This window comes from Ranitomeya variabilis, chromosome 5, assembly GCF_051348905.1.
Source record: "Ranitomeya variabilis isolate aRanVar5 chromosome 5, aRanVar5.hap1, whole genome shotgun sequence".
In the NCBI taxonomy this organism is placed as follows: domain Eukaryota; kingdom Metazoa; phylum Chordata; class Amphibia; order Anura; family Dendrobatidae; genus Ranitomeya; species Ranitomeya variabilis.
The window spans coordinates 312,354,517-312,369,128 of NC_135236.1; the positions used below are offsets into that span (position 1 = coordinate 312,354,517).

The 14,612-nt window shown below is 42.6% G+C and overlaps 1 protein-coding gene across 1 annotated transcript in view; it reads left to right on the plus strand.

Annotated features, from left to right (window-relative positions):
• CDC123 (cell division cycle 123) overlaps positions 1-14,612 on the plus strand; it is a 108,468-nt gene that overhangs the window by 83,907 nt on the left and 9,949 nt on the right. The gene's annotated exons all lie outside the window — the stretch shown is intronic.

Consider the following 14,612-nt stretch of genomic DNA (forward strand, 5'->3'; position numbering starts at 1 on the left):
ATCAGACATTGATGCCCTATCCTAAGGATAAGGGCATCAATGTAAAAGTAGTGGACAACCACTTTGTCTGAAACTTTGGTCAAATTTATCTGAGCACACCAATCTCCTATGTTGCCCAAACATTTGCATCTGCTCCTTTTCCTTTTTGTAATTTTTAAAAATTAAAAAGAAATAATATTTATTGTCATCTTTAACTTTAGATCTTTTGGAGATCATTTCATCTTGTAAGATAGCGCTTACTGCATGTGTTTGGGGGACACTCGCTTAGCAATGGGATTCAGTCTCACAGGCATGATTTTCTCTATTAAACAGTCGATGCGGTTTATTATGCAGTCATAAACCGGGTCATGCACAGTTCATTATATACTTCATGGAACACAATAGGCACCAACAGATGATATTAAGTTTCTGTTAGGACTGGCGGAACGCACCAAATAATAAATAGAGAGGATATGAGGTGCATTCGCAGTCCGGGGTCCACCGTGCAGAAAGGACACCTGCTGCTCTGTAATGGCGGACTAGATGACGGTATAATGAGAATACACACACGGGTTAGCTTCACCCGGTATGAAGGAAGCGAACCCTTTTTCATCACAGGGCCGCGATACCGCACAGAGAGCACAAGTAAAGAGTCACAGAACTCTCTCCCAAGACACGGGGAAAGAGTTCCTCTATACCTCTTACGCTCGACACCGCTACTGTGGTGTCAGGGATAGAACTGAGCTAATAATTTACCGCACAAGAGTGCGTACAGCGCCGCTCTGGCGGACTCCACTAACCACCCTAAATTGGAGCCTGGAATTTTTGGCCAAATCTTGTGCTAAGCATCTCATGTGTTTTTTCATAGATTTCACAAGCCATTATGCTATTCACATTTCATGTATCGCACATTTCCTTGCTTTAGTACAGTAAAATTGAGTGCAGCCATTGATCTATTTACTATATGTCTTTTTTTGGTTATGCACCAGTTCAGACTAGATTGGTGTTCAGTCAGTTTCCCTATATTTACTAGGGCCAGGAATGCTCGCGGCGCCGCACTGGCAGTCGCTGCTGAGAGACGCTGAATTGTGTCCTGGATGTGCAGAGTAGCACTGTCTTACGCTACGTAGCTTCCACCATTCGCAAGCAGGCAACAACACTAGGGGTGGGAATGATTCGGAGCTTTCATCCATCGACAGGCATACATCCACACACACATTAGCAAGTTTACACTAGCACATGGCCGAGCGGCCATGCGAACCTTTTATAGCAGTAGCGTTTCGGGACCTTCCTGATGGTCCAATAGCAGCCGGAACAGGACCTGAGCATGTGACCCCCGACCTCCAATGGGAGGTCGTTCTGTGGGCATGCTCAGTATGGGAAAAGCGGGACTTAGTCCCAGAAAGGCCTGCTTGCTGCGGATCAGTGCTGGCTACAAAGGCAGACCCTGGAAAGGCAGCAGTAACCATTCACACAGTATCAGCTTGAGCCAGACTCTGGGACTGACGTCTCCGCTGAGCAGGTTCCACTGTGGCTGGAGGAGAATGGGAGACCGCAGCGGGCATGGTTCGAGATTCGCCCTGTGCAGCGGCGGGAACTCGACACCTAACAGTTGCAGCTTTAACTTAGATACTTCATATACGGGTTTAACTCAAAGTTCAATCACTCCACCCGCCAGGCCTCCTTGACTAATTCCCAGGGGGTGTCCGTATGTCGTATCAATGTCTCTACTCATATAGCGCACACAACATTGGTTCGCAGTCTCTAAATACGCTGGATCTCACTTCGCCCAGTTACCGTGGGAGGCCACACAGTTCATTACTGACCCTCGTCAGTTCACACAGTTTCCCAACTGTGGGTTACCTTCCAGGAGCTCCTGCTCCACACGCTGACTCCTGTCAGCATTCTCTCTCTCCCAGGGAAGCTGCCGAACTGGGATCACAGTCCCAGACAATGCTTTGCTCACAAGGCCACCTGACAGTCCAGATCCTCAGATGGGCTGTAGCTCCCCCAATCCAGTGCCATCGCAGACTCTGCATACATGCCTTTCCATGTGCTCTTCAGGAAGTCCTACTCCCAGGATCTTCCAACACAGGCCTCTCAGTGCACTATTCAGGGATCCGATCCTACTCCCAGGATCTCCCAACACACAAGTCTCTCAGTGCGCTATTGAGGGATCCGATCCTACTCCCAGAATTTCCCAACACACAAATCTTCAGGTCCACGGCCTCTCAGTGTGCTATTCAGCGATCCGGTCCATACACAGGACCTCCCAACACACAAGTCTTCAGGTCCACAGCCTCTGTGTGCTATTCAGGGATCCAGTCCACACACAGGACCTCCCAACACACAAGCCTTCCAGGACCTACACACTCTCCCATGTGGCCAGACCATGGTCACATTATGTAGTTGTAACCACTCTCATAGATGGGTGGTGTGTGTGTGGTTAGTCAGACCCGCCCAGCTCTCCAACAAACCCTGCAAGCCTCCCTTTGCAACTACAAATACTTGTGGGACTTCGGGTCCCAGAACAACAACATTACTGGCGTACAGCGCAGACTCCCTCTGCGACACATACCGGCCATTTATTATAATGCCAGTCACTTTCTCATCACCATTACAGTTACGCCTCTATGCGTATCCTGATGAGCACATACAGAACCCTCTAGCTGCAGCATGGGTCACTGCATCACAATCTTCAACTTGCTTAACTGTTCACAATAATAGTAATTTTGCCCAAGCTGCCCACACTTTTACATGCCACTGAATGTGTCTGGGTGAGCTGAAAAGCCAAATTATGAAATGCCAACATTCAACTCATCTAGGAAAAACCCATCTCCTTGTGACCTATTAAGACAAGAAATATGAGTGGATGTTCTCTTGATCAACCAGAGGAGAGACCCTGGTGTCCATGCATTGCCTTACTGCATTGCCTATAGAGGACAAATGATCAGATTCTGTAGAGCCCCCAAACTATAAAACATTATTACTGAACCTTTACTATTCTATATTAGAACATTGCATTCTACCTAATTTCCTAATATGCTTCGATTCACTAACTTTATATTTCCATTAATAGGGGTTAACACTATAGGGAAATTACGTTTGCTCAAGCCTGCTGTCTCCGCACCATTAGCAGAATATAGTTCCTATCATAAGACCTAATTAACAAGATTTTTACTATTTTAGACTGTAGATTTCTGTGCATGTCCAAACAGACCCTGGATTTTACTAACCACCCAGAAAAAAACTGTTACTTCACTTGTAAAGGATAGAAGAGAAACATCAGACATTCACCAATCATGCAGTTACTTAAAGGAGATATCAAACATATGATAAAAAATAAAAGATACAGTACTCACCTAGTCTTTTCTCAGGCAATCCACTGTGCTGGGCCTTGTTTATATGCAATATTTGGCATCATGGCTTCCATTGCTGAGCATTGATGCTGCCATACACTATCTGACCACTGCAGTGACTGTCAACAATGTAAACCAAGACCAGCAGCACTGCTAGTTGACCCCTTTGACAGGTATCTGTCCAATGATACATGCTGGCTGAACTACAGGCAGCATGAATTAAAGACCGGTACTATTTCTATAAATATCCATATTTTACCCGACACTGCAATATTCCATAAAAACTTATTTTGAAACATATTCCACAATCAGCATTGATTGTCTGATGGTCTGTCCTTATAGACACATAGGGAGAGACCAGTCAGGCAGGCAGAGTTTGACGGGAAGAATGCAACAGAACCCACCTTCATGACTAGCCAATTAGTCACCTTATTCCCTCTTCCCTGATCAAAGTAGGTTTTCTCTGATTCAGAATAAAATATAGATAGCAGGTCTCTTATTCATGCGGCTTATTCAGGCATAAAGCATCTGACCGGATCCCTTTAACGTACAACACTTGCACAATTATAATAGTTACGATCATCCAAAAAACCTCTAAGGCTATGTGCACACGTTGCGGATTCTCTGCGGATCCGCAGCGTTTTTTGCGGTGCAGAAACGCTGCAGATCCTCAATTGATTTAAAATACAATGTAAATCAATGAGAAAAAAAAGCTGTGCACACGTTGCGGAAAATCCGGTGCGGAAAAGCTGCGGATTAAAAGAAGTAGCATGTCACTTCTTTTTTGCGGATCTGCAGCGTTTTTGTACCCATTCCATTATAGAAATCCGCAGGGGTAAAAAAACGCAGTAAATCCGCAAAAAAACTGCAGCAAAAACGCACAAAAAACGCTGCGGATCCGTACAAAAAAACGCGACAAATCCGCAGCTGCGTTTTCTGCCAGGAGAGGCAGAATCCGCACCAGAAATTCCTAAGGCTTATCCGTGTTCACATAGCCTTAAAGGTATTAATGGGAATCTGTCAGCTGGATTTCACCCACCAGACTACTTATATGCACATGGACGCCCCCTTTTCCTGCTTTACTGACAGCCTCTATGCTGTATGACTTCAGGCAAAGGAACCGTAAGTCAAGCAGGAGGATGCGGAGCTGGGCAGGGAATAGAGCTAGAGTGACCGAGGCTTCAAATCTACAGCCTCCTATACAAACCCTTTCAAAAGCAGATAATGAAGGGATGGGTGGACCATGTGAAACTATTGCTGGATTTGAAAGCGGTACATGAGCATATACCGTAAGTAGTTTGGGGGGTGACGTCTTGCAGACAGATTCCATTTTCAATCTGGTCTAAATTTATTTTATCTTTTTTTTTAGATTTTATGTTGGTTTACAATCCAAAAAAACCCTATTTTTTCCCATTTTACAAATTGCGTAATAGTCATTTAACCCCTTAACCCCACCATACATGTACGGCGCAAGTCGGTGACATGTGTATGGAGAAGACTGTTACATTGTTATTTGTTGCTGTTGAACTCTGACAGCAGTATAAACCGCGCACCAGCATGGTGGTGCAAGATACTGTTCGCCCAATGGCGCCCAGTGACGGGATCGTGGGGCGCCGATGGATTGCTATCATAGCCGGTTGTTCTGTTGAAGATCATTGTGTCTGAAATCACAGAACTCCTTTTGACTTTTTAAAAATCTGAAGAAAAAAAAAATAAAGGTTCAAACCATCCTCTTTTTTTTTTTCCCCATCAAAAATAAAGATAATAAGATATTTGCATTGTTGCATCCAGAAAAGTTTGATCTATAATAATAATTAATCCGATCGGTAAAGGTTAGTGATGAGTGAGTGTACTCGTTGCTCGGGTTTTCTGGTTTTGACCTCCGAGTATTTATGACTGCTTGGAGATTTAGTTTTCATCCCGGCAGCTGAATGATTTACAGCCACTAGCCTGCTTGATTACATGTGGGGATTCCCTAGCAACCAGGCAACCCTAACATGTACTCAGCCTGGCTAGTAGCTGTAAATTATTCAGCTGCCAGGATGAAAACTAAATCTCCGAGCAGTCATAAATACTCGGAGGTCAAAACCAGAAAAACCAGAGCAACAAGTACACTCGCTCATCACTAGTAAAGGTATAAACAGTAAAAAAAATTTAAAAAACACAATTTTGGCATTTTGGTCGCCGCAATACTGTAAAAAATGCTGTAAGAAGCGATCAAAATGTCATATCTATCCCAAAATGGTATCAATAAAAATGTTGCCTCGCCTCGCAAAAAATAAGCGTTCACACATCTATATAGACTGGCCATGTCAGGAAGAGGTTAAAGAGGAAAGACTTAACAATCAGGTCATAAATAGGTCAGATATTGAAGGTTGCATTCCTCAAACTGTAATATTAAGCATCGCAGTGTGAAATGTTTTTCCCCTTGCACATTTGACATGTATCTATAAAAATTCCCTGGAATAGATGCCAAAAATCTGATGACTGTTGAATGAATAATATTTTAGTCATACTGAAGACAGCTGACAAGAAGGACTTGTACCCTGCCTCAGCATTTTCACATGTATTCACACTATTCTGCTTGCTTTATGATGACTCATTAACTCCATGGATCATTTCCATAATCCCACTTTGATTACCCAAAACATATGGTATTAAATAAGGATTCTAGTCAGTGTTACATTGCCGAACATAGTTGCTTATTTATATATATATATATATATATATATATATATATATATATATATATATATATATATATATATATATATATATATATATATATATACATATAATCCACACACATTAACCCCTTCACCCCGAAGCCTGTTTTCATCTTCCTGACCAGGCCATTTTTTTCAATTTTGACCACTGTCACTTTGTGAGGTCATAACTCTGAAACGCTTCAACAGATCCTGGTGATTCTGAGATTTTCTCGTGACATATTGTACTTTATGATAGTGGTAAAATTTATTCGATTTATTTATTCGGCGTTTATTTGTGAAAAAACGGAAATTTGGCAAAAATTTTGAAAATTTTGCAATTTGTTAACTTTTAGTTTTTATGCCCTTAAATTAGAGAGTCATATCATACAAAATAGTTAATAAATAACATTACCCACATGTCTGCTTTACATTATCACAATTTTGGAAACATAATTTTTTTGTTAGGAAGTTATAAGGGTTAAAAGTTGACCAGCGAGTTCTCATTTTTACAACAAAATTTGCAAAACCATTTTTTTTTTAGGGACCACCTCAAGCTTGAAGTCACTTTGAGGGGTCTATATGACAGAAAATGACCAAAAGTGATACCATTCTAATAACTGCACCCCTAGAGGAAAAACCTCCACTATTCTAGACAAAAAAACACCAGTATACAGGCAGAGATGCTTACCTGTCCAAGGCCTCAACAATTGCACTAACCAAGGTGCAGCAGACCCAAGTTAAGATGGCAAATACACATTAAGAGGAAAAACCTCCACTATTCTAGACACGCCACATACAGACTATTTGTTTGCACAGGTGCACCAAGCGGCCAATTCCTGATTGTAGGGTGGCTGCATTATCAGTATTATTGCACCTGTGTATTTGCCATCTTAACTTGGGTCCGCTGCACCTTGGTTAGTGCAATTGTTGGAGGCCTTGGACAGGTAAGCATCTCTGCCTGTATACTGGTGGTTTGTTTTTGTTTTTTTAAAACTGCACCCCTCAAGGTACTCAAAACCACATTCAAAAAGTTTATTAACCCTTCAGGTGCTTCACAGGAATTTTTGGAATGTTTAAAAAAAAAATGAACATTTAACTTTTTTCACAAAAGTTTTACTTCAGATCCAATTTGTTTTATTTTACCAAGGGTATCGGGAAAAATTGGACACCAAAAGTAGTTGTGCAATTTGTCCTGAGTACGCTGATACCCCGTGTGTGGGGGTAAACCACTGTTTGGGTGCATGGCAGAGCTCTGAAGGGAAGGAGCGCCGTTTGACTTTTCAATGCAAAATTGGCTTGTATTGAGATCGGACACCAAGTTGTGTTTGGAGAGCCCCTGATGTGCCTAAACAGTGGAAACCGCCCACAAGTGACACCATTTTGGAAAGTAGACCCCCTAAGGAACTAATCTAGATGTGTGGTGAGCACTTTGAACCTCCAAGTGCTTCACAGAAGTTTATAATGTAGAGCCGTAAATTTTTTATTTTCCCAAGGGTAACAGGAGAAATTGGACCCCAAAAGTTGTTGTCCAATATGTCCTGAGTACGTTGATACCCCATATGTGGGGGGTGGAACCACTGTTTGGGCGCACGGCAGAGCTCGGAAGGGAAGGAGCGCCGTTTGGAATGCAGACTTAGATGGATTGGTCTGCAGGCGTCACGTTGCATTTGCAGAACCCCTGTTGTACCTAAACAGTAGAAACCCCCCACATGTGACCCCATATTGGAAACTAGACCTCCCAAGGAACTTATCTAGATGTGTTGTGAGAACTTTGAACCCCCAAGTGTTTCACTACAGTTTATAACACAGCCGTGAAACTAAAAAAAATTTTTTTTTCCACAAAAATTATTTTTTAGCCCCCGGTTTTGTATTTTCCCAAGGGTAACAGGAGAAATTGGACACCAGAAGTTGTTGTCCAATTTGTCCTGAGTACGCTGATACCCCATATGTTGGGGTAAACCTCTGTTTGGGCGCACGGGAGAGCTCGGAAGGGAAGGAGCACGGTTTTACTTTTTCAACGCAGAAGTGGCTGGAATTGAGATCTGACGCCATGTCGCGTTTGGAGAGCCCCTGATGTGCCTAAACAGTGGAAACCCCCCAATTATACCTGAAACCCTAACCCAAACACACCCCTAACCCTAATCCCAACCATAACCCTAACCATACCCCTAACCCTAATCCCAACCGTAAATGTAATCCAAACCCTAACTTTAGCCCCAACCCTAACCCTAATGGTAAAATTGAAATAAATAAATTTTTTAAAATTTAATTATTTTTCCCTAACTAAGAGGGTGATGAAGGGGGGGTTTGATTTACTTTTATAGCGGTTTTTTTTGGGGGGGCAGATTTTTATGATTGACAGCCGTCACACACTAAAAGACGCTTTTTATTGCAAAAAATAGTTTTTGCATCACCACATTTTGAGAGCTATAATTTATCCATATTTTGGCCCACAGAGTCATGTGAGGTCTTGTGTTTTGCGGGACAAGTTGACGTTTTTATCGGTACCATTTTCGGGCACATTACATTTTTTGATCGCTTTTTATTCCAATTTTTGGGAGGCAGAATGAACAAAAAACAGCAATTCCTGAATTTCTTTTGGGGGGGGGGGCGTTTATACCGTTCCACATGTGGTAAAATTGATAAAGCAGCTTTATTCTTCGGGTTAGTATGATTACAGCGATACCTCATTTATATAATTTTTTTATGTTTTGGCGCTTTTACACAATAAAAACTATTTTATATAAAAAAAATAATAATTGTTTTTGCATCGCTTTATTCTGAGAGCCATAACTTTATTTTTATAACTTTTATTTATTTATTTTATACTGCTGCTGATGCTGTATGGCAGTGTTTTTCTTGTGGGACAAGATGACTTTTTCAGCGGTACCATGGTTATTTATACCCGTCTTTTTGATCACATTTTATTGCACTTTTTGTTCGGCAGTATGATGATAAAGCATTGTTTTTTGCCTCGTTTTTTTTTTTTTTTTTTTTTTTGCGGTGTTCACTGAAGGGATTAACTAGTGGGATAGTTTTATAGAGTGGGTCGTTACGGACGCGGCGATACCAAATATGTGTACTTTTATTGTTTTGTTTTTTTATTTACATAAATAAATGGATTTATTGGAAAATATTAATTTTCACCTCAGTGAAGGACCTGGAAGGAGCCCCACGGCCATTTTGGATCCGGAGACTCCTTCCAGAACACCGGAACAACGCGATCACATCGCGTTGTTCTGGTGGGAGAGCGCAGGGAGCCCCCGTCCCTGCGCGATGCCCCTCTATGTCGCTGTCACTACTGACAGCGGCATCAGAGGGGTTAAATGCTGCGGGGTGTCAGCTGTCACATACAGCTGACACCCGCACTTGATTGCCGCGGTGCTTACTGTGAGACCGTGCGATCGTGCCGCCGTACTAGTACTGCGGTTTGCTGGAACTGAGTTCCCGCAGAGCAGTACTGGTACGGTGCATGTCGGGAAGGGGTTAAAGGGGATTTCTCTAATTTGGAAGTTGCCCCCTATTCATGGTTAAGGGATAACTTCCTGATCACTGTGGTTCTAACTGCTTGGACACCCTGCTATCCTGAGAACCATGTGAATGAGGCTGTAGCCGCCGTGTCACCCAGATATAGTGGCCTGTAAGCTCCTGCTGAGAGTAGGAGCTAACACAGGAGCTATCAAAAGCATTGCAGAGTATTAGAACAAAGTAAAAAAAAAAACAAAAGAAAAGAGTTTAAAAAAAGTTGTAAAAAAAAAAGAACAAAAAAGGAAAAAATATATATATATATATATATATATATATATATATATATATATATATATATATATATATATATATATATATATATATATATATATATATATATATATATATATTATACACTGCTCAAAAAATTTAGGGGAACACTAAAATCCCACATCCTAGATATCACTGAATGAAATATTCCAGTTGTAAATCTTTATTCATTACATAGTGGAATGTGTTGAGAACAATAAAACCTAAAAATGATCAACGTAAATCACAACTAATATCCCACGGTCTGGAGTTGGATTGATGCTCAAAATCAAAGTGGAAAATGAAGTTACAGACTGATCCAACTTCAGTGGAAATGCCTCAATACAAGGAAATGATGTTCAGTAGTGTGTGTGGCCCCCACGTGCCTGTATGACCCTCCCTACAACGCCTGGGCATGCTCCTGATGAGGCGGTGGATGGTCTCCTGAGGGATCTTCTCCCAGACTTGGACTAAAGCATCCGCCAACTCCTGGGCAGTCTGTGGTGCAACGTGACGTTTGTGGATGGTGTGAGACATGATATCCCAGATGTGTTCAATCGGATTCAGGTCTGGGGAACGGGCGGGCCAGTCCATAGCTTCAATGCCTTCATCTTGCAGGAACTGCTGACACACTCCAGCCACATGAGGTCTGGCACTGTCCTGCATTAGGAGGAACCCAGGGCCAACCGCACCAGCATATGGTCTCACAAGAGATCTGAGGATCTCATCTCGATACCTAATGGCAGTCAGGCTACCTCTGGCGAGCACATGGGGGGCTGTGTGGCAATCCAAAGAAATGCCACCTCACACCATTACTGACCCACTGCCAAACTGGTCATGCTGAAGAATGTTGCAGGCAGCAGATTGCTCTCCACGGCATCTCCAGACTCTGTCACATCTGTCACATGTGCTCAGTGTGAACCTGCTTTCATCTGTGAAGAGCACAGGGCGCCAGTGGCGAATTTGCCAATCCTGATGTTCTGTGGCAAATGCCAAGCGTCCTGCACAGTGTTGCGCTGGCACAACCACCATTTGTGAACTTTGGGCACTCAGACCATCCTCATGGAGTCAGTTTCTAACCGTTTGTGCAGACACATGCACATTTGTGGCCTGCTGGAGGTCATTTTGCAGGGCCCTGGCAGTGCTCCTCCTGTTCCTCCTTGCACAAAGTCTGAGGTGGCGGTCCTGCTGCTGGGTTGTTGCCCTCCCACGGCCCCCTCCACATCTCCTGGTGTACTGGCCTGTCTCCTGGTAGCGCCTCCATCCTCTGGACACTACGCTGACAGACACCGCAAACCTTGCCACAGCTCACACTGATGTGCCATCCTGGATGAGCTGCACTACCTGAGCCACTTGTGTGGGTTGTAGAGTCCGTCTCATGCTACCATGAGTGTGAAAGCACAACCAACATTCAAAAGTGTCAAAACATCAGCCAGAAAGCATTGGTACTGAGATGTGGTCTTTGGTCCCCACCTGCAGAACCACTCCTTTATTGAGTGTGTCTTGATAATTGACAATAATTTACATCTGTTGTCTATTCCATTTGCACAGCAGCATGTAAAATTGATCATCAAACAGTGTTGCTTCCTAAGTGGACAGTTTGATTTCACAGAAGTTTGATTTACCTGGAGTTATATTCTGTTTTTTGTGTTCCCTTTATTTTTTTGAGCAGTATATATATATATATATATATATATATATATATATATATATATATATATATATATATATATATATATATTTTACACAAAAAAATAAAAATAAACAGCTAAAGTACACATATTTGGTATTGCTATGTCTGGAACTGCCCCACCTATAAAACAGTCACACTAGTTAACCTCTTCAGTGGACACCAGAAAAAAATGTGGCAAACAGCTGAATTCTCATCATAGTTCTGAGAAAAAGTGGAACAAAATGCGATCAAAAAGTCGAATGTAAGTAAAAATGGTATTCTTGAAAATGTCATCTTGTCCCTCAAAAAAAAAAAAAAAAGCTGATATCGTTGTATTCATACTTACATGAGAATAAAGCTACCTGATTAATTTTACTAAAGGGTGAACGGCATTTAAAAAAAGGCCTGAATTGCTGCTTTTTGTTCCTGCTGCCTCCCAAAAATTGAAATAAAAACAATTAAAAAAGTGTCCAAAAATGGTACCAATAAAAGTGTCAACTTGTTCCACAAAAACAGTCTGCAGATATATAGTAGAATTATAGCTCTCAAAATATGGTGATGCAAAAACTTTGTTTTGCAATAAAAAGCATTTTTTAGTGTGTGACAGCAGCCAAACATGAAAAAAAAACCGATATAAATCTGGTATTGCTGTAATCACACCAACCCAAAGAATGAATTGGTCTAATCACTTATACTCTCTGGTGAACGGCATAAAAAAAAAATAAACCAAATTCTTCACCTGCTGTTGATTTGTTCATTCTGACTCCCAAGGATCGCACAGTAAGGCTCACGCACATTTATCTTGTGTTCTGTGCTGAGCACTTACACCGGGGTTTCTGTGTAAATCTCTGAAAAACTTAATTCAGATAGAACCCCCGGCAGAAGATTCCTTGTAATCAGGCCAATGGAGACACAGGATGCAGTCTGGCCTATGATCCGATGGAGTCTGTCTTTTAAGGCTTGCATAAAAGTGCTCAACAGAGGCCAGACGGAGTCCAGTGTAACTCCTCTGCCTCGCCTCATTATAGTGAATGGACCCAAAGGGTTTCATCTGAATGACATTCAGAGATTTAGATGGAAACCCCGATGTAAGTGCTAAGCATAGAGCACAGGATAAATGTAATCCAAAATGTTATGTACAATGTTCCCAATAAAAGCTTAAACTTAATCTACAACAAAAGCAAGTCCCCACTCATGGCCATCATCTGTCAAGGGAAGTTTTGGTGCTTTCACGTTACTGGTCGTGCAAAAAGGCTCTGGAAAAGTGCTATGACTCCTCGCACCCCAAAAGAAATCCAGTGAATTCTGCACTTACAAATCCTAATGGCCCTCTCCCCATAGTGTGCTTAAACCAAATTTAGCATCCTCATTTTTGGCATTTCTGTAGTGATGAGAGCCCGCTTAATTTATCGTCCAGAAGCACGAGCTGGGCACCATAAAGGGCTGGGCACTACAATGGCAGATTTACAATTTTAATTCAGCAACATCCACTGCTTCTTGTTTCTGGCAAACACCCATGAAGTCAAATTTGTCACTACACCTGTAGATAAATTCCTAGAGTAGTGTAAATTTTCAAAATGGAGTCACTTGAGAGGGAATTCTGCTGTTCTTGAACTTACGGGCTTTGTATATCGAGTCCCCAAACGATTCTACTATAATTTCATCTCCAAGTATCAAATAGATGAATTAATTGAGAGGTGTAGTTTATAAAATGTGGTGAATTATAGAGGGGTTCTTCTGTTCTGGCACCTCAGACATGCTGCCAATGTGACATGGCTCCCGCAAACAATTCCTACAAAATCTGCAATATAATATGGCTCCCTCCCTTCTGTGCTTTACAATGTGCCTCGGACGTAGTTTCCAATTACATGTAGGATATTATTGTACTCAGGAGAAATTTAAAAAAAAATTGTGCAGTATATTTTTACCTATTAGCCCTTATGAAAACTTGGGGCTAAAACAACATTTTAGTGTTAAAAATGTAATTGTTGCTTCACCACCGAAAGGCATAAAACTCTGTGTGCCACCTGTGGTGTCAATATGATCACTGCACTCCTATATGAATTCATTGGGGTGGGTGTAGTTTGTAAAATGTGGTCACTTATGGGTATTAGTGCTGTTCTGGCACCACAGGGGCTTTGCCAATGTGGTATGGCATTCTGAACTCCAATATGGTTCTCCTTCCCTTCTGAGCTTTGCGCTGTGCCTCAAAAGTAGTTTTAGCCTACATTTGGGGGTATTGTCGTGCTGAAGAGAAATTGCACTTTTCATTTTCTTCTATTTTTCCTTTCGAAAATTAAAAAATAGAGGCCAAAGAAACATTTTAGTGGGAAAAATTACATTGTATTTTTCGAATTATAAGACGCTCTGGATTTTAAGACACACCCCAAATTTTAACGAGAAAAAAGGAAAACATATATATTTTTTTAATAAAATGGTGGTACTTCTTATAATCCATGCGTCTTATTGCTTACTGGGGGTGGTGGCTGCAGTGAAGTGGGGTCCCATGGTCGCTGCTGGAGGAGGCAGGAGTGGAGTGATGCTGCAGGCCACAGGCTGGGATGAGGGGGTGTTCCGATGTCCAGCGGTGCATGCGGCTTCGGGTGTCCGGTTATGATGCTAGTGTCCGGTGCTGCTGCTTGTGTCCGGTGCTGCGGGGGTGCCCGGCGGTGCTGCGGTTGTCTCCGGTGCTGCTGCCGGTGTCTCCGGTGCTGCAGGGGGGGATCTGCCAACATTTTGTGAAAGGACAGAGCCCCCTGCAGTTCCATGGTTCCCTGTACGGTGGACTCCGGGAAAATGGCCGCCGATGCATGCACAGATGGAGATCTCAGCACCATGATCTCGGAAGATGGGATCTCAGCACTGAGATCTCATCTCCCGAGATCTCAGCGCTGAGATCTCATCTCCCGAGATCTTGGTGCCGAGATCTCCATCTGTGCATGCGCCACCCGCTCGGCGGCCATTTTCCCATAGTCCACCGCACAGGAAACCATGGAACTGCGGAGGGCTCTGGCCTTTCACAAAATGTAGGCAGAGCCCCCCAGCAGCAACAGAGACACCGGCAGCAGCACCAGAGACATCGGCAGCAGCAGTCCCGGGCACCCGTAGCACCACCGG